The sequence below is a fragment of the Pteropus medius genome, unplaced genomic scaffold, assembly GCF_902729225.1.
Source record: "Pteropus medius unplaced genomic scaffold, Ma_sr-lr_union100, whole genome shotgun sequence".
Classification (NCBI taxonomy): domain Eukaryota; kingdom Metazoa; phylum Chordata; class Mammalia; order Chiroptera; family Pteropodidae; genus Pteropus; species Pteropus medius.
This window is the reverse complement of record NW_024340696.1, coordinates 18,009,954-18,029,548: the sequence shown is the minus strand read 5'-3', so window position 1 is coordinate 18,029,548 and position 19,595 is coordinate 18,009,954. Positions and strand designations below refer to the sequence as shown.

At 51.6% G+C, this 19,595-nt stretch overlaps 1 protein-coding gene and 1 pseudogene across 4 annotated transcripts in view; both read right to left on the bottom strand.

Annotated features, from left to right (window-relative positions):
• The window catches only part of TSPAN18 (tetraspanin 18), a 175,591-nt gene extending 157,768 nt beyond the window's left edge, over nt 1–17,823 (bottom strand). For 2 of the 4 annotated variants that reach the window (XM_039867595.1, XM_039867619.1), the window contains exon 1: nt 17,678–17,823. The gene's annotated coding sequence lies outside the window, so the exon portion shown is untranslated. Of the gene's footprint in view, nt 1–1,570; nt 1,628–17,677 lie in introns of those variants that run through there. The other 2 variants (XM_039867600.1, XM_039867608.1) reach the window with 2 other exon arrangements.
• On the bottom strand, nt 15,060–15,178 carry LOC120609524 (uncharacterized; annotated as a pseudogene).
• Nucleotides 17,824–19,595: the final 1,772 nt, after the last annotated feature.

Below are 19,595 nucleotides of genomic sequence, written 5' to 3'. Positions count from 1 at the left end.
AGATCGAATGCACTGGCTTGCGGAGTCAGGGAATTTAAGATGCAAAAGGGACTTTATCTCAGAGCATCTGAGATACGGCATGAGAAAGTGATCGTCTCTCTCAGTGTAAACTGGTAACGTGGCCTCTGTTGGGAGGGAGGAAATTGAGGGCCAGAGAAGCTAAGCGATTTGGCCCATGTCACAAAGCCATGGGGCTGGTTGGTAAAAAGAGACAGAATGAGAACCAGGTCTCCTGACCTCAGGCTCTGCGGCGGGGTCGGGTAGGAGTCGGGGAGGGGAGTGAGGGAGCTGGACAAAGGGCAAGACGGTTAAGTGTGCGTTTGACTGCACGCACGTCTGAGTGCGTACGGTTGAGACAGTGCGAGTCTCTGAGGCAGAAGGAAAAACATTGAGGCCATTTGAAGTTCCACCTGCACTTCCACGGAGTGTGAGAAGATGAGTGTGAACAAGTGTGAGAGTGGATGAGAGAGCAAGAGGGGTGTGAATGAGGAGCGAGCAAATGAGAGAGAGAGGAAATCCAGAGGCTGAATAGAGAGAGAGAACAAGAGGGGGAAAAACATGTGGCCGTTTTCGAATTCCCACAGTTGAATAAATCAAAACAGATTGTTCGGAGACAAAGAGGCCATTTCCAACCACATCCTTTACACCGAAGTCAACCCCACACGGCCCACTAGATGCTTTCTCATAACCAACAACAAGAGCGGCAGTGATACGCGCAATCGTATTTAGGATTCCTGAGCCGCAGGGGTGCGTCGGGTATGATTAACGTCCACTTCCCAGATAAGGCTACTGAGGCTTGGAGAGCAAAAGTCACGTGGCCCCCATACCTTCCCAAGTGGTTTCTGGGATAAGGAAACCCGGTAGGCAGCAAAGATCCAACCAGCACACCGTGTGCCTGAGAGCCGTCCCCTTGAGACAGGGCTGCTCCTGGCTGTGGGCAGAATGGAGAAGGAAGGTACCAAAGAGCAGGGAGTGAACACACCATGTCCCCAGCACCAGCTGGTCCACAAGGCAAAGCAGATGCCTGCTTGCGAGGGAGTGCCTGGCATCAGACCGGCAGGATTAGCTGCTAGGAGCTGCGGTCACCACCTCGCCTGGTGCCCGGCCCTGACTGGCCAGAAGAACGCCCTGCCTTTCCATGCAAGCCGGGCCCTGGTGCACAGGGAGGGCCAGCAAGGAGGGTACTGCTAGGGCCCCCAAAAAACTCCCACCTCCCACCCCAACATCAGCAGAGAGAGCACTGGGTCCAGGTGGCCACACCTTAGTAACCACCAAGTCTCCCCTTCCAATAGGTGTGAGGGGACACCACCAGGCCAGTTGGGAGGAATAGCAAATGCCGCTCTGCCAAACATCCACGGCCACCAGGCATGCTGTGTACTTTCTAATCATTATATTGTCTTCACCTCAAAACAATCCTTGAGGTGGGTGCTACTCTTCTCACTTTACAAATGAGTTAACTGCAGCTCAGAGAGACAAAATAACTCACCCAAAGTCACCACAATGGTAAGTTCAGGCAGAGTCAGGATTGAACCCCAGCATGACCAGGAGAACTTTGATCCTTCTAAGTCACCCACCACTCATCTGCAAACCCCTTCACTCTGATGCAGGCTGGGCGTCCCGTCCCGGAAGGCAGCATTTTGTCGTGGTTCCAAAGGCAAATCTCAACAAAGACCCTGAAGGAGAATAGGAGAGAGCCACACCTCACCCAAAGGGGGCAGCTACTGCTCACCCTCCATCCATTAGCACCACACAAGGGTTTCCTAGATCATAAACAAGCCCAGAGAGGACTAGTGCCTTGCCCAAGGTCACACAGTGAGGCTATAGCAAAGCTGGAACTTGAACCTACCGCCCCATTTCTAATCTAAAGCGCTTTCTCTGCCCTCCATGGGGCCTCTCACAATGAGGAACCACTGTAAGCCAGAAACATGATGGTAAACTCATTCAGCTCAAACCTATCACATCTGTTTTACTTCCTCCCCGCGAAGCAGTAAACAGTGGAGACAGCGCCCGGGCTGGCTGCGGGCTGGGAGCTCAGCACAGAGACAAGGCTGCAGCCCAGAGTAGGCAAGGCATCATTCTCACGCTGATCCCTGGCTGGAAGATAGAGATTTTCCCTAATGCAGCTGATACAGGTGATCTGACATGGCTGAAAATTGCCCTTTTCCAAAGTGATGACACACACAAACCCAGAGAGGGACCCCGGCACGAAGGTGTTTCCAGCAGCAGCCCAGGAGGCCTCTGCCATCTTATCACTTTCTGTCTTTATTAACATTTGCAGGAAAACTCACAGTGCATTTTGCTGCAAATGAAAACCAAACAATCTAATTTTCTCCCTTCAACCAGGCCAGATGGCTCCTTCTTATTCTTCTCCTCTCGCTCATGCTAGAAATTAAAAAACAAAACTAAAAAACAAAAACAAAAACAAAACGGAAAGTTCCATAACATCTGCAAATCTGCCTTTCGAGGCCATTTTTAGCAAAATGTGCCCAAAACTGGGTCCTCAGACTATTCCAAGGGCATTTACTTTCTTGGGACAGCTTTATTTTCACCTCCAAAGTCTTTTTCCTTCTGTGGAGTTTTGGGGCTTCCGGGGTGGGGGCAGAAGGCATCCAGCACGCCGGTCCACTTCCTGGAAGTGAAGGCAGGACCCCAGAAATGGTCGCAGTCTTTGGGAGACTTCTGGCTACTCCCAGAGGTGGCAGAATTGATGTAACAGAAAAAAAAGACGTAACGCCAACTCCAAATGTGAGGAATGCCTAGCTCCCCTACACATCTTCCCATAAGGTCTAGTTCACCCCTCTGCCCAAACTTCTGAGGACGTGCTGTTTGTTCATGACGAGGCACAGCCCTGCAGAGACCTCTCGGTGCTGTGCTCCGCGCTCCGTGCATACTCAGTTACTTCAGCCTCCCACCAACCTGCACTGTTTCATACGGAAGGAAAAGGAAGTATCAAGGCTTCACCAGCCCGAGGTCACACACGCCAAAAAGTGGCAGGGCCAGAATGCACCCACGAGTCCTGACCCCGGGCCCCAGTTCTAACCACTGCACCACGTGGCTCCCTTCCCAGGACCCACCGAACTGGCCCGGGCAGGCCTTGCCTTAATCCTGTTGCTCTTCACCTCATAGATAGAGTCATCTGCTGCCTCCAGTGTCACACTTATTTCAGACACAGCCCTTAGTGACATCTTAAGGCATAGGTTCAGGGCCTGGGAGAAATCATATAAGTGCACCTGTGTACAAATACACACATCATCAGCTCCTGAATTATTTTTAGGGAGAAAAAATGCAACTTCTGTTCACAGCCTCCTGTTAACTGACAGGAGAGACAAGAATACAAGTGAGCTAAGCAGATGACCTGCCATCCCCACAGGAAGGCTCTTAAGAACAGTGTCTTCTAAGGAACCTCTGTGTACCGAGGTTCCTTGCCAGCGCAGGCAAGGAAGGTCTTCTGGCAGAGGGAGAGTTTATGTGGCAGGAAAAGACGATGAGCTGGGTGCTGGACAGGCTCTGTCCTCCATTACTCTGTGGGGTAGGATTGCCACCTGAGTCATCCACATGAGGGGCACCTCTGGGTGAGACCAAGAGAGAGAAACTCTGTGTCCTCAGAGGAGGGACAGAAGGGACTTGAGACTTGGAAGAAGCTTAAGAGATGAGAGGAGCCGTTGAGAGGGACCAGCCCAAGTTAGGGATAGGGAGAGAGCCCCTGCCGGCGGGTGGGTTTGGCTAAGGGCTTCAAGATCAAGAACAGTCTCCATGACACAGTGTTGGGCTGGATGGTTACACACCACCCTCAGCCTCAAATACTCAGTAAAAGTATAGAACACACAATGGAAGAAGGAAAGAATGCACGAACGCTTCCATCAAGTGACACCAGGAGCCCCATTCTGTATTCAGAGCTCAGAGGCAAAAAAAAAAACAAAAAAACAAAACAACAACCTTAGAATGGAAAAGGCCAGGCCTTTGGTGGTTGAGATAAATCCTCCAGTTTCTCATATGCCTCTCCACCGACTGGGTGATGGACAGAATTCCATAACCTCAGCACTGCAGGTTTCCCTTCCACAAGATGGGGATCAAGGATCTCATCCCAATTGGATTGTTGGGCATCAAATGAGATAATGTCTATGAGTCTGGTGTGTACATGGAAAAAGTCTGCTGTGCTTCTGGACAGAAAGGGAAGGCAAGAGAGCCGACATGGCAGGTCACTCCACACCCAGCACCAGGCTAGGCCCCGATCCGGCCTGTGCTGCCCCTTTTCTCCAGGTGGGGAAAAAATGAGGCTTGTTTAGTATTAAGAAACTTGCCAAATGCCATGCAGCTGGTGAAGAGCAGAGGCAGAATTTGAATTCAGATCTGTGGGATTCAGAAACCAGAATTCTCACCTCCTTACAGCCCCGTTCACATGCCACTGGGACTCTACAGCTGCCTTTGCATCTCTTCCTTCTAGAAGTGTTTAATTTTAACCCCGTACATTTCTCACCAGCACAAACTCATGCACACAACTTTATTTAATATATTGTTATCATTATTATTGTTTTGCCAAAAAAGACTCTCATCGGCAAGCTCTTTCCTTCTTTACTCTCACACAAACACACAAGGACCTCTCAAACAGGTTTGAATGGTGTTTAAATAGTGGTTGGGCTACGTAGAAATAAAAATTGCCCATAATTTAAATTCAATTACATAGCAACCACTTTTTTAAAAGAATATTTTTATTTGAGCTCATTGTGCAGCAAACCATCAGACACTTTCTTTCTTCAAACTACTTCGAGAAGGAAAAATTATCGAATGAAAGGGAGGAAATATTATGCATATCATCCCAGCTATTGAAAATAATGCTGATGGATTTTCTTCTTTTGATCTTAATTTATTTAAACAACACCCTCGCTTCCATCAACAACCACGCTTCAGCTTCCTAAAAGCTCTTCTCCAGGGAATTCAAGACTCCGAGGGGTGACTCTAAAGTCGGAAGGAGACCCAGAGAACAAGCAGCCCCACTCTCGAGTAAAATGTCAGAAGTCGGCCACAGAAACAAGAGCTAGTTCAAGCCAAAGCAGAACTGGGTTCTAAACTCTGACTTCCTGGACTGCCGTTCCAATGCTGTCCTCAACTCTTCTTTTAGGAAACAGTGGGGGTGGCAATTCACCAGATGGGTCTAGGCTGTGATCCAGCTCTCTTGGCTCCCTTACCTGACTCCCCCAATTCCATGGTGTTACCACATTCCCGGGCCTCCTGGGGCCCATCGGGCTCTGAGGTCGGCCCCTGGTCTCCCCATCTGGTCTCTGGGCTCAGAGGCAGGAAGGGCTTCGGAAAAGCTCCCACCTGTGGCCCCAGCTCTAGCTCTTCCCCAGCCCACAGCCCTACCTCCATCCCGCTCCGCCTTGCACAACAAGCAGGCAGCAGCCTCAGAGGTCACTCTGTTTGCCTTGGCTACGCAGCCTGCTTCCCCAACAAGAAGCCACTGGAAAGGAAAATAAAACAACAAAAAGCCCTTTGATCTGCCAACAGAGGACCCTGGAGGAAGGTGGAAATCACCTCTGTCATGACCTGCTGGGCCTCTCTCTCACAAGTCCTCTTGCAAAGCGACCAAGTCTCTTTCACAGACCCCCACCTGGCCCAGGCACATGGACCCCATGAGATGAAAGGGTTGGTCAAAGTGACATCTGTAGAGACCAAGAAGGGATGGGCAGGGGGCAGGAAGAGGCTGGAGAGGGCCAAGCAACTGTGGGAGAGGAGATGGCTATTGGCTCAGCTAGCCACTCCTTAATAAGTGGTCTCCACAGACTGTCTGCTCGGTGGAGGGCAGAAAAGGGGTGTTTGTGAGAAAGAAATTCCGGTTCATCACTAGGGTATCAGACAAAGCATCATGACTATCACTGTAGGAATACTAGGCATCCATCACGAAAGGATGTGCGAGTAGCAGACGCATGAGCTGTGCCTCTCCCATATCTTGTGGTCCTCCCAGAGACCCCCTACAGCCTCAGGAGACAGTTCTGCTCACTCTGGTAGACCCTACTCAAGCCCTTCTTTCAGTCTTTTGGCCTGAAGGAAAGCTGGAAGTATGTGGATGCTGATGTCCCCAGGAGCAACCTTCACCCATAAAAGACGGAATTTGGTGACCGCGCGCTGGTAGATTCTGAGGTGAGTCCACATAGTCACTGGGAAGGTCCCCAGTGGGATGGAACCGCAGTTGCCCACAGCAGCAGGCTGCTAGTTAGCGTACTTTTCATTGGCTCTCCTCCCCCCTCAGCCCACTTACCTCTCATGGTAGGCTTTTGGAGACACCCAAATAAAACGAGGCAGATGTATATGTGCTAATGCAGAACAAGTGAAAAATGTAAGATGCAGAGTAGAAGGTATGGAACATCACCAGGTATATAAAATGAAGGGCATCGTATACACAGGTGCGCTCATTTACCCAGAGAACTATTCAAGAGAGACAGGAAGCTGGTAACAACGCTGGCTGTCTCTGGGCGAGAAGACTGGTTTAAGACTGAGAGTTAGTTTCCGCTAAATATGCTTTTGTTCTATTTCCATATTTTCTTTCTAAGCCTTCCACCAGTAAAACATCATTCTTTTCAAAGAGCTTCTGAAAACTGGAAAATCAAATAAATGACTTCTGGAGAGGGAGAAAACCCTGGAATTGGCAACCTCCCTCAGTTCCTGGGACCCTCTCGCCTCCTTCCATCCCATCGCGGCCTCCCTCTCAGCCCGGGTTCAGGAAGATAGATCCCGATTCCATGAACGGCTTGGTAGCTGCCACTGAATAAGGGATTAAGGGCTGGAAGGAAGCAAAGGGCAGGATAAGAGGCCTCTGAGACTGCTGGATCCTGGTGGATTCTGCTGGATCCTGTTTCCTCCCAGCCCTGGTTGTTAAGACATAACCGGCTCCAAGAGGGAAGACACCCTGGTGCCCTGCAGAGAAGAAGAGCCAAGAAACAGGCTATCTAATGCTCGAACGTGGGCTTGGAGTTCAGAGCACCTGCATTTGCATTTCTACACCTCTGCTTACCAGCTGTGTGATCTTGGGCGAGTAACTTAACCTCTCTGTGCCCGAGTTTCCTCAGCCATAAAATGGAGATAATCACAGTACCAAACGAGAAGGTGTGACAGGCTAAATTGCGTTCCCTTGAATTCATATGTTGAAGCCTTAATCCCAGTACCTCAAAATGTGACTGTATTTGGAGACGGAGCATTTAAAGAAGTGATTAAGTTAAAATGGGGCTTTAGGGTGGGCCCTAATCCATTCTGCCTGGTGTCCTTATAAGAAGAGATCTGGACACCCAGGAGACACCAGGGATGCACGTGCACAGAAGGAAGGCCACGTGAGGACACGAGGAGAAGGCGGCCATCTGCAAACCAAGGAGGGACCTCGGAAGAAACCAGACCTGCTGACGCTTTGATCGTGACCTCCTCGCCTCCAAAACGGTGAGAAAATAAACTTGACATAAATCGAATTTACCGAATGCTCACGACGGCTCAATACATTAGCATTCGTTTTAGTCCCATTTTATAGATGAGAAAATGAGGCACAGAGATGCCGACTAACTTGCCCAGGGCTATGGAGATGTGATGGGTGGTAGAGCTGGGACTGTAAGCCATTCTGCTGGACGAGATTCAACTTGTAAGCGCCTGGCACATTGCAAGTGACCAGTACATGTTAGCCGTCCTCTTGACACAAAACTACCTGAAAAAGACTGGGCTGCAGGGGAGAAAATGGAGGGAGGCATCTCCTGAGCACCTGCCAGGTACCTGGGATGCAGGGATGAACAAAGAGAGACAGGGTCCCTGCCCTCCGGGGCTTACAAGAGTGAGGGAGAAGGACATTAAATAATCACAAAGACAAGTCAACAATCACCCAATTGTGATTAAACCACATTAAAGAGGGGATGGTGGAGCAATTGGAGCCAAAAGAGAATTTGGCCCACTCAGGAGTCAGGGAGGGCTTCCTGGAGGAGGTGATGCAGGGGCTGGGACCCAAAAGATGAGGAAGACTCAGGTAGCTAAAAAGGGAGAAAAAAGCATTGCAGAGGGTAGAGGGAGAGCCTGTAGAGTGGCCCTGTGTGGGTGGGTGGGGGCAACCAAAGGAAGCAAGGTGGCAGGGGGGCTGGAACAGAGGCAGAAGGGCTTGGATGCGGGAGGGGCAGAGGCTGAGGGGAAAGTCTTTTGAACACAAGTGAGAATCCATTGAGGGTTTTCAGCCAGGCGATGATCATGTTACACAACAGATGTTTTCCCTAACAAAGTGTGTAAGTTGAACTTCGGTAAATCGAATTTTATTTTTAAGGCAGCAGGGAGCAACGGGAATCTGAGAGTTCATTTATCTGTAAATTGAATGAGGACCCTCTGATCCAGCTGGCATTGTATAGATCTGGGCTGCCCCGAGGAGGTACACCTGTTAGGTAATAACCCTGGAGAAGGAGTGGCCTTCCTTCCATGTGTCAGAGTGTGGGGCAGTGTCTCTGCTGCCTGTGTCCTTCTGTTCCCCCATAAGTGGCAGGAAAACCCGACACTGCAGAACGTGGCTCTCCCCCCCGGGCCACCACACAGCCTGTTTCCTGTGGTGACACAACCCTCCAGGCTCCCCTTCCCCAGCATCTCCTCATCCTTCGAGCTTCAACTTGCACTTGACTCCATGGGGAGGCCTGCACTGCCCCCGACCCCAGATGTCAGTATGTTCCTGAGTTTTCATGGCATCCTGGGGCTCCCAACTGCATTGGTTCCTGCAGTATCCCCAGATAAGAGGAAGAGACCTTGGTGCATAGCAAGGAAGGATGTGATCCCAAAGAAGCTGTAACTAAGAATTCATTCCTTCGCTCTTTCATTCATTCAGCATGTATGAAATGAACATCTATTCAACCCCAGGCACTGAGCCATACCCTGCAGGTGCCACAGACAATGAAACAGAAAAACTCTGTCCTCATTCCACTGAGGGAAACAGATAATAAATAAAATAATTAGAATAATTCTAACATTCACTGAATACTTTTGAAGTGTCACATTCAATTCGAAGAGATACACTTCTGCGTTTTAATATTTTATCTTAAAAAACCCTATGAGGTAAAACGGTGGCACAGAGAAGTTAAGTAATTTGTCAAGGGTCAAGCAAAGGTCAGGGTGCATGGCTGAACTGGGATTTGAACCCAGGCTGTAATGTCCAGAGGCCACACTCCTAACCCTCTATGGCATGTTGCTGCCTTTGCTTTCACTGCCTGCGGACAAGGTGCATATCTGAACCCTCAGCCTCCACAGCTAAACCCCCAACCCTCCTGAGCCCCTACGGGGGCGGGGGGTCTGCAGCTGAGGGCTATCTGCTTTCCCTCTGAGGCCCCTGCTCATGCAGAGATACCCAGATGCTGCCCCTGGAGAGAGAAGCCCAACTTGCAAAAGTCACAGTGATTTCCGATGCTAAATGTGAACCCAGGATAAATAGCAAGCGAGAACAATTCATCTCAACCAGAGATTCTCTACCTGAGAGGAGATGGAGGAGATGGCAGGCAACTCCAGAAAGATGTTGAAAGAATGTAAATGGTGCCTTTCAGGCAGTTGTTTCAAATCATTATCCAGAAAACATACACTTACTAATTGTATAGTTTTATGAACTTGGGCAAACTACTTAACCTCTTTGAGTCGGTTTTCTTGGCTGTAAAGTGAGGCAATATATTCCCACCTATTATGGGTTGAATTGGTGAACCCCAAAGAGATATGTCGAAGTTCTAACTCCTGGTTCCTGTGAATATGACCGTATTTGAAAATAGGGTCTTTGCAGATATAATCAAGTTCAAGTTAAGATGAGGTCATTAGCCCCTAATCCAATATGACTGGTATCCTCATAAGAAGAGGAAAGATGGACACAGGGAGAACAGCCTGTGATGACAGAAGCAGAGATTGGAGTGATGTGTCCACAAGCAAAGAAACACCAAGGATTGCCAACAGCCACCAGAAGCTAGGAGGGAGAAAGGAGCGACCCTCCCCTTGAGCCCTGCCAACACCTTGATTTTGGATTTCTAGCCTCTAGAACTGTGAAAGAATAAATGTCTGCTGCATTGAGCCCCCAGTTTGTGGCACTTTGTTACAGCAGCTCTAGGAAACCGGCACACTGCCTCAGAGGGCTCCTGAGCTGGTACAAAGCCCAGCCCCAAGTGTTTCAGGCAGGAGGGGCTGCAGAAGCCGAGGTCTGGGGGCAGGAGTAAATGAGGTGTGTTTGGGGGACCACGTGATGCCGACCCACAGCCCTAACCGGCCTGCATGCCAGCCAGTGCTTCTCAGGGAAGCCAGGAGTCAGCGTGCTTCCCTAGCGTCTTGGTGGCAGCTGGAGTGGAAGACCAATTTCTGCAGCGCCCCAGAAACAAGTGTCCATTATGCCCAAGGGGGCGATGGGCCACCTCAGAACCCTGTCTTGGGGAGCCATCCTTTCCCAAAGACCCCTCCACCCCAGTGTCCAGCCCACCAGCGAATTCCATAGGGCCCGGTCAGTTAATGCCCATTACCCCAGGGGTGTTTCTGTTTTGGTTGCAGAAGTTCTTCACTCCCTAGGGAGCTAAAAGCCCATAGCAGATGAGCACCCTGGGCCCACCCTGCTGGAGGAAGCCCCAAATGTCAGGCACCAGGTGGCTGCGGGGCTGCTCCCCCAGGGAGCTGAGGCGTACTTGGCCAGGGAGAGTGCTGCAATCTGTCCTGGCAAGAGAGGCGGCAACGCGGGAGGGGGCCTCTCTCTGTAGCACCCCCAGGCTCCGCACTCACAGTGGTAATTAGACATGAAAAGATGGGCCTAAGTCCAAGGGCCAGAGCTCCACATTCTTCCTCTTTCAGATGGAAGCCGTATTAGTTCAACATGAGAGCTCAGTCCGAGGCTGCCGGGAATGGATGCCCAGTGCCTTTCCACCCAACGGACAGTCATTACAGGCGGGGCGCCTTGCCAAAGGCATCTCTTCCTTCTTACTCAAGTGGGAGAGGAGACATGTGCAAAGGTATTGGCACCTACTATGTGCCAGCCGCTTGATTAGCTTTACAGCTTTCCCATATTCTTCCCATTTTGCAGAGGAGAAAACAGGCTCAGAGAGATGAACAAGTGCTAAGTAGAAGAGTTGGGATTAAAACGCTTGTCTGGCCATCTCACTGTCTGCAGAAAAACAGAGTTGGAGAGCCTCATCAGGGCCCCTCTCCCTCCCTGCCCACAAGGGCCAGTGTGGGGGACGTATAGGTGGAAGAGGAAACGTGGGTAACCTTGTTTGTCATTTGGGGGACACCCCAAAGCCTGAATGCACAGTAGTTCCCAAAGCAGTGTATCTGGGGCTGAAATTCCTATGGTTTTCATTACAAATATCTAAAACTATGGCTTCTCTCACCTCATGACCCTAGGCTTCTCCCTCGGCTTCAAGATAGTTCCGGCAGCCTCCCCTCCCCAGCCTCTTCTCCTCCTGCCCCATGTACACACATAAGATGAATACAGAAGCTCCGCGCCATTGGGGCGTGGGAGGTGGAGACAGGAGAAGTAGGTTCTGGAGGATTCTGGGAGTTCTCAGAGAAGTAAATTTCAGTAAGCCAAAGGAGGCCACGGGAGCAATGGGCTGAAGGTCAAGGGCTGGTTTAATGCCCTTGCTCTGTATATATTGCCAGTCTCTTGACCTCTCTAAGCCTCACCTCCCTCCAGTGTATTATAGGCACTATATGATCTGCCCGGAGATACATCTACGTATACACAGTCTGAATTTACAAAAAGCAACTCACTTCAGGGATTAAAAGGAAGCTTCCATGTTTTAAGGGCTATTCTCAAAGTATTCTATTCAGGAAATGTAAATGCAGGGAGTTAGTGCTCAGCAAATATCCACCTGCTTCTCAGCCTCCCTTGCAGCTGGTTGGGGGCCATGTGACAGTTCTGACCAATGTACTGGAGCTGAAGTAATGTGTGTCACCTCCTGGCTGAGATAGTTGAGTGTTAGTGTGCCTTTTCCATCTCTCTCTTCCCCTTCTGCAGTAACTGGATTATGCCACATAATTCAGAAGGTGCCGATACAAAGAAGGTAGAGTGACTACCAGCCTGGGTCCCTGAGTACCCATGTGGAACAGAGATACACGTTAGACAAGTAATGTGAGCGAGAATCAAACTGCAGTGTTAAGCCACTGAGAATCTGGGGTCATCTGCTGTGGCAGCTAGTGTTACTTAGCTTAACAGCATCAAACAGTATCATCGTTGCTATTATTCTGATTTTTGCAGATAAGGAAACCAGAGCCACATAGCCAATAAGTGGCAGAAACAAGATTCACATGCAGATCTGTGACTCCAACACACATCCTCTTTCAATTACAACCTTTTGTTGCTTAATAAGATCATTCCCTTCCTGGAAGCAGTCTTGCCCCCAAAATCTCCTACCCCTCCCTGTCCCTAGAATGTCTGAGTAATCGATGCAGGATGGAAAGAGGGACTCCTGTAAGGCATTCTGAGCCTGGAAGATGATCAAAAGCAGGGAGGAAGGAGACCTGATTGAATCTCAGAGATATCTTCCCAGGGGCTTTGGGGCTCACAGGAGGTTTTGATACAAGAGGAAAGATCACACAGTGGTTTAGAGCACAGGCTGGGGGATCAGATCAACCTAGGATCACATCCCAGTCCTACGACTTACTCTCTTGATTTTTCTGAGCCTTCCTTTCTAATCTGTAAAATGGGGACAGCATCTGAACCAATCTTGAGGGTAGAGGTGAGAGCAAGCGTTGTCTAGCTCCTGGCTGATGGTGAGCACTCCCAAAGTGTCTGCCACCATGAAGAGCATCGCTGGGATGGCACAGAGCACCAGCCTTGATGGAGGGAGACGAAGCAGGGGTGCAGCACGATGGGGGAGGGGAGGGGCTGCCTTAGCCAAGATGGCTGAGTGAGCCCAGAGCCTTAGACCGCAGACCTGGCCAGGCCCACGTTCCTGCAACAGACTCAGGAGCAGAACATAGAGGGAAGCAGAGCTGGCCAGACATAATGCAACATAACGGAGGAGCCAGATTATTTATTTTAAAGTCGAAAGTGGCTTCCAGGAAGATGGCCTTTTCTTTGGGTGAATCTGGGAGTTGTGCATCAGCTTAAACTCATTATCTGCACATATGGCCTTCGTACTCTGGTTCAGGGTGGGAAACAAAGGGTGGAAGAGAAAGGACGGGCAAATACGAGCTGATGAAATATCGTCCCTCAAGTGCCAGAAACCGGGATGTTTTCAGTGACGTCAAACTGGGCTTCCTGCCATGGGGATAGGGCTATCGTGAGAATATTCACAAGATTTTAATTCAGGAGTCCCTCAGTGAGGCAGAGAAAGGAAAACAAAACAAAAAAGCAATTTATTTTATGTACCCTTGTCTTTCATCCCCAAAGCGCACACACGCGCGCGCACACACTCACACACACTATATGGTGCCCCAGAAGCTCACAGCTGGAAAGGATCAGCGTTGATCTCTCTCACTCCACAATGACAGTGATAATGAAGATAATGGCAATGATGATGGTGAATATCAGCTGAGCATTTACCAAGTGCCGGACAAGGTGCTAAGTGTTTTACGTGTTTCATCTCGTTGACTATTCCCCAAAATAGGATGAGGTATGATTAGTCCCATTTTATAGATCAGGAGACTGAGGTTGAATGGCCTAGAGTCACACAGCTAATACATGGGAGAAAGCCAACATTCAAACCCAGGCAGCCTAACCACCATGTAATGCTGCCTCTATAGAAATAGGGAAACTGAAGTTCACAGAGGGGCGGTGACTCACTTGAAGTCACATAGCTCTTTTTGTAATAGAATGAGGGCTAGTATACAAGTCTCCTAGGTCCTGATTCAGTGACCCTTCCATTCCATCCCGTTGTCTCTTAACATGTACACATGCACGTACACACACACGTGTGCGCACACACACACACATATACACACAGTGAACATGTATCTGCTCATCTCCAAGCTGTTTAAATCACTAATTAAAGCAGCCGTCTGGGGTGCAGACAAGGGGTAAGGGTTGGACCTTAAGATAACAAATGCTGAGATGAAAGACCTGCTTTGCCAGCTGCAAACGCTGGTGCTCATCATCTCACTCTCTCTTATTTTAATAAGTGTTTCATTATCTGCTCCCCCGCCCTTGATCAGAGCGCTGATGCAGGTCCAAGGTGCCAGCCTGTGCGGCAGGAGGAGCCCAAGCTGGCAGGTTTGTTCAATGGCATCAGGTTGCAGAAATACCCGCTCAACCCATCATCTGCTCCTGGCGAGGGGCGGGGGGTGGGGGGGGCGTGCAAAGTGCTTATTTCCAAGGCCCCTCCCTTTGCTGTGTCCCAGCCAAACATGAACAAATGTTCCTGATTTTCTTCTTAACAGCTGATGAAATAGGCCAGAAGAGCAGCCCTCTATAAAGAGGGGTCCTGAAAAGGGGTGGCCCAGCCACCAACATTTGCTCTTCCCAGGACTGGGGAGAGAGTGGGCGCTGGACAGGCATCTGGGGAAAGGCAACATGCGAACCAACAGACAGGTATGAGGCTCCCAGAGGGCACTCATGTCGCCCTCTCTGCCCCTAAAGTACAATCTGATGGAGGCCAGTAGCCTGGCTCACTTTGCTAAGCAGGTGTGGGGTAGGGCAGGGCAAGACAACCAGGAGAGATGCCCTTACACCTTAATAGGTTAGCCTTTCCTGACTTTAAGTTGCTAAGGCCCTCAGAGTCTTCTGGGCCAGCACTCTCATTTCACAGACAGGAAAGCAAGTTCAAGAATGGAAGTGACTCACCCAAGGCCACATTGATGACCCAGAAGAGTTATATTTCGAATCTGCTGTTTCCTCCCTTCCTAACCTCCTCCCTGCCGTGAGCCTTTGCCTCGATACACCCTTGCATACCTGTCTTTGCACAGCGCCAACCTCCAACCCACCCCTCAGACCATGACAACCTCCTTTAGCAACTCAAGGAGCTAGTCCCAACCGACATGCTATTTTTTATGGGGGAAGGTAATTTTTTTTTTTTTTTTTTTTTTAGGCAAAGCAACCCTTGGTTGACCTCACAGATTGCAAGGACCTTGTCAGCTTACGATCCCTTATTTTTTATCTTTTATTCCTACAGCACCTGGTCTTCCTAGGTGGTCTCCCATCCAAGTACTGACCAGGCTCGACCCTGCTTAGCTTCTGAGATCAGACAGGATCGGGCTTGTTCAGGGTGGCATGGCCGTAGAGGGGAAGGTACTTTTTGGATCAACCTAAGGTGTTCTAACACGAACTCCAGATGAACTTCTGCTTCTAGAAAGTGCCCTGGAACTTTCACTGATGCACTGCCATTTCATCCTCGGGTTGGGTGAAGATACCCCGAGGGACAGCCATTTGAATGGATTTGGGGACAGGGGCAGCAAGGGTACAGAGTGACCAAGACTTGAAATTCTGCTGACTCGGAGATCTTGGAGTTTGCCTAGGAACTCTTTGAATCCACACATGATATGCTAAGTCTAAACACAGACGTCAGCAGCCCTGGAGTCTCAGTTCCCTCTTCTCTTCAGAGCATGTGGGGGGTGGGGTGGGGGTGTTGGGTAGAGAATGAGTGGAACACAGGAGTTGCCAGCCCTCTGGGCCTCGTGCTCACACCCAGGTTCCAAGGGCAGGGCTGTTCCGGGCAGGCTTCCCATCACAGAAAAACAAGAGTCACTAAAAACAAAACAAAACAAAACAAAACAAAACAAAAAAACCCCTTTTGTTTTCTGGACCTATGGAATGTCTTGAAGACACATCCAGAGACAGCAGCTCCCCCACCCTTTCCTCTGTCTCCCCACGCCTGCTCTTCTACTCAAAATGAAAAGCATGCTGATCTTCCTTTACAACAACTGTCCTCTAGCATGTTGGATGGCAGCTAACGAAAACATTAGGTGGGCTACATTAAAAGCAAGAACCTCAACTCTCTTTCAGGGTCCTCGTGGTTTCCATCACCTTTGCAGGGGACTCGGGGGACATGGGAGGGGGACTGTGCAATGAGCACACAGTTTCCAGCCAAGAGAAAGATGAAAACTTCCACCAGCCACTATGAAGCCACTGCACGGTCTTTGATTTGCTCATTTGTGCTCGCTTGGGGTGCAGAGAGAAGGGAGGGAATTAGAGAAAAACAAAATGAGGCAACAATCCCTTCAGTGTCCCTTCAGTGTCAAACAGCCCCATACATGACAAAGAAGATGCTCTTCACAGATGCCAGCAGCCGCCTTCCTTCCCAAGGCCTCGGCAGGACACAGACTCAACATACAGGGCCTCTGGGGTCGGACAACAGGACACATAGCAGGTTTCCACCAATAACTGTGAAATGACCAGATGAATGTGGCCTGTAGACCCCAGATTGGGGAAGCGGGGTTTCTTGTTGACTGCTATGACATTTACCACTTGAGCCTAGGCTGCTCAAGTCTTTAAGGGGCCCCAATTGTCGCCACCTGGTGCCTCCGTTTATTTGTGCCCAGAGAGAGGACAGATAAGAGAGGATATGATACACTCAAGACCCTCATCCGGCCACAACAGGAAAGGATCTGGCCAGATCCGGGGGACAAAGGTACAAATTTTACAGAAAGGGTACATTCAGCGATTTGGGATTCGGACTCCAAAGAAACCTCAAAAAATTAATTCTTCCATCCATTTTCTCCACACGAATTTGCTGTCAGTGTACAGTTCCTCTTGTTTTTATTTTTCGGGTGGTTAATTTTTATTCATCCATAGACCCTGCCAGCCTCCCAAGAAAAACCACCTCCAGATAAGCCAAGCTTCCCAGCACACGGTGCAGTTGCAACTGAGGAACCCCGCCCGCGTACTCGACCCTCTGCCCGGGTCGGGCTGTGCGGCCGGGTGCTCCGCTGGGCGAGGCCCCGCGTGTGCTGGAGAGTCTGTGGCTGTCTATCCTGGATTTCCGCGCGTTTGTCTCGCAGGAGCCAGGACTCGCGTTCCTGTGGGTGAAAGGGCCAGGGAAGGGCGCCCCCTGGCGGGAGCCAACTCGCCTCAAACCAGCCGGGTCCCAAGCTGGCGCGAACCCACCCGAGCCGGTCAGCCTTCCAGGCGGACGCCCACTACACCCCCTAAATCTGGACATGCCCAAGGTTCGCATCCACCGAGCGCTCCACGGATTCTCTGCTTTCGCGAACCGCACACACAGGGTAGGGGGATCAGGGGGGTCCCCGGAGGAAAGCGTGGCGCTCCCACCCCGCCCCTCTGCCAGGGACCCCAAAAGCAGCCCGCCCTCAGTGCCCTGCTGGGCCCAGCAACCTCCCGGCCCAGACCTTCGCTCCTAATTCCTTCTGTCTACCTGCCCTAGAGTGGCGAAGCGCGCACCCCCTCCCTCAGGGCGCAGCCCTCGCCGAGACCCCGAACCTTGTAACCACACCTGCCACCCCCCGCCATTCTGCTGGAGCCCCCCCAGTCACCCACCCAGAGCGCTCGGCGCCGGCTGGTGCTGCACCTGTCCGGGGGGGAAGCCCCCAGGCCTTGGTGGACTCGGGGCAGGGAGGGGAGCGAGCACGTCTTCCCCGCCCCCTCCCCATTTAGTTTCAGTAGAACTTGGTTCCAGGGCTTCCCCCAGACCGCCCTGGGATCCCCTCAATTCCACCCCTCCCCACCGTGCCCCACAGTCTCCCAGGGGGAGCGCGCGTGGGTCTCCATGTCCCCGGGGACGCGGCGGTGGGACGCACGGAGGGCACGGAGGTGCAGAGCTCCTACCTTCCGGAGGCAGCGGCGGGACCCCGCGCCAACTCCCGCCGGCGGACGCGAGGGAAACTTTCCCCGGGCGGAGAGGCGCGCTCGAAACTTGCTGGGCGCCGGCTGCCTTCCTGGCGGCGGCGTGTCCGGGGACCGGCTGGCGCGAGGCGGCGGCGGCAGCGGCGGCTGCGCTCGCTCGGGGCTCGGGGCTCCGGGCTCGGGGCCGGGGCTCGGGCGGCCTCGCGCGGATCCGCCGTGGATCGCTCGCTGCTGCGTCCGCCCGGCAGCCTGGAGCCCCAGAGATGCCGGCGGCAGCTGCAGCTGTCCGCCCGCCCGCCCGCCCGCCAGCCCCACCTCCCAACCACCGCTCCGTCCCTCCCTCTCCCCCGCGCTCCCGCCCCTCCCCAAACGTCCTCCCCTTCAGTCTCCAGTCGCCGCCGCCACCACTGCCTTGGCGGCCGCTGCGAAGGCACGTCTCCTCTGGCGGGCTGCTTCTAGCCTCCTCCCCGCGTTCGTCTCCGCCTTCAGTAGAGCGTCCAGGCCTTGCTCCGGGGGCACGGGGGCCACCTTCTGCCCCTCTCCCCTGTCTTTGCCGCCTGCTCGCCTCCCTCTTCTGCTCGTGGGCCCTCGCTCCGTCTCATCTGAGAAGATACGTTGGGAAAGCGGGCACGGTGGCACGCTAGACCTGGAGTATTTATTCGAGGAAAACTTTAAGCTGCACCCCTCGCCCTGTGGCCCACCTGCAGTATTGGAGGGGGGTGACCCTCCATCCGGACCTCGCTCATTCCTGAGCTTCCCGATGTCCTGGGAGTACCTGCTGAAAGCCAGGGGGATTCACCCTCCTTGTGCTGCTTTAGATTGTTGCAGATAACAGAGGCCACTGGAGGGTTGCAGCAGGGATAAGCCGGACCCCAGATCAGATGCAAATGACTTCATCACAAGAGGCCAGATCTGTGTCTCCAATCTCGGGACTTATCTTTTCATCTTTGTGCTGCTGCCACAAGCACACACCCTGATAGCCCCTCCTCAGCCTGAATACATAACCACTGAGAGATTTCACCTCTGAACCTCCTCTGTAAGGCACCTACCCACCCTGCCGGCCCTAGACAAATGTGTAAGCCAGCAGATCAAAGCAGACAGCCCAAGTGAAAGTGCTTGCTAACCCCAGACCAGAGGGGCTCGTCTCTTTCCTGGGCAGCTCTCTTTTGAGTCCCAGCTCTGAAGCTTCCATACCTGGTGTCTGCTGGCCCTGGACGCTCAAGCACACAGAAGTTCTGCAGGAGGCCCCTTGGTCGACTGATTCATACTAAGGAATGAGTGACTGATAAGAGTTGAACCTACTGCAGTTTCGGATATGAATGTTGGTGACGCCAGGCCATGGAGCAGAATGGCTTTTTTTGCCCACGTTCCAGGAAAAGGATACAACCTTCTAAGGACTTTGAGGATGGCTGGTCCTTTCAGCCATTTCACTGAGTTGCTGGGTAAATTGAAGAAGGCCTAATAGAGTAGCAGTGTGGCTAGGAGAAAAAAAAAAACTGGGATCTGCAATTTTTAAAGGGACTCAGCGTGAGCAATGTTTAACCCAAGGAGAGAAAATCTCTAATAGTGCAAATTCAGTATCACAAGGACAGGGAAAACGGTAAAGGGCCTCAGGCTCCACACTCACCCCTTCAGCTGCCAAAACAGGGTTGGAAGGAGAGGCTGACCCTTTGTGCTGAGAAACCCCACAGGCCTTGCGTTTATGGAATGCTATTGGAAGAGGCTATCTGTGTGGGCCTCCTTGGACACAAGGCGCCACATAAATTTAAAGAGGAAAAAAACATGAGCCTACAGTGAGGGTGCTGGGGCCTGGGAAGTGGAGGCCAGAGACAGCAGGAGGGAGGGATGGCGTTTCTGAGGGTCTGGGGGATTGGTAGAAGTAGGCAGGAGGAAGTGGGGG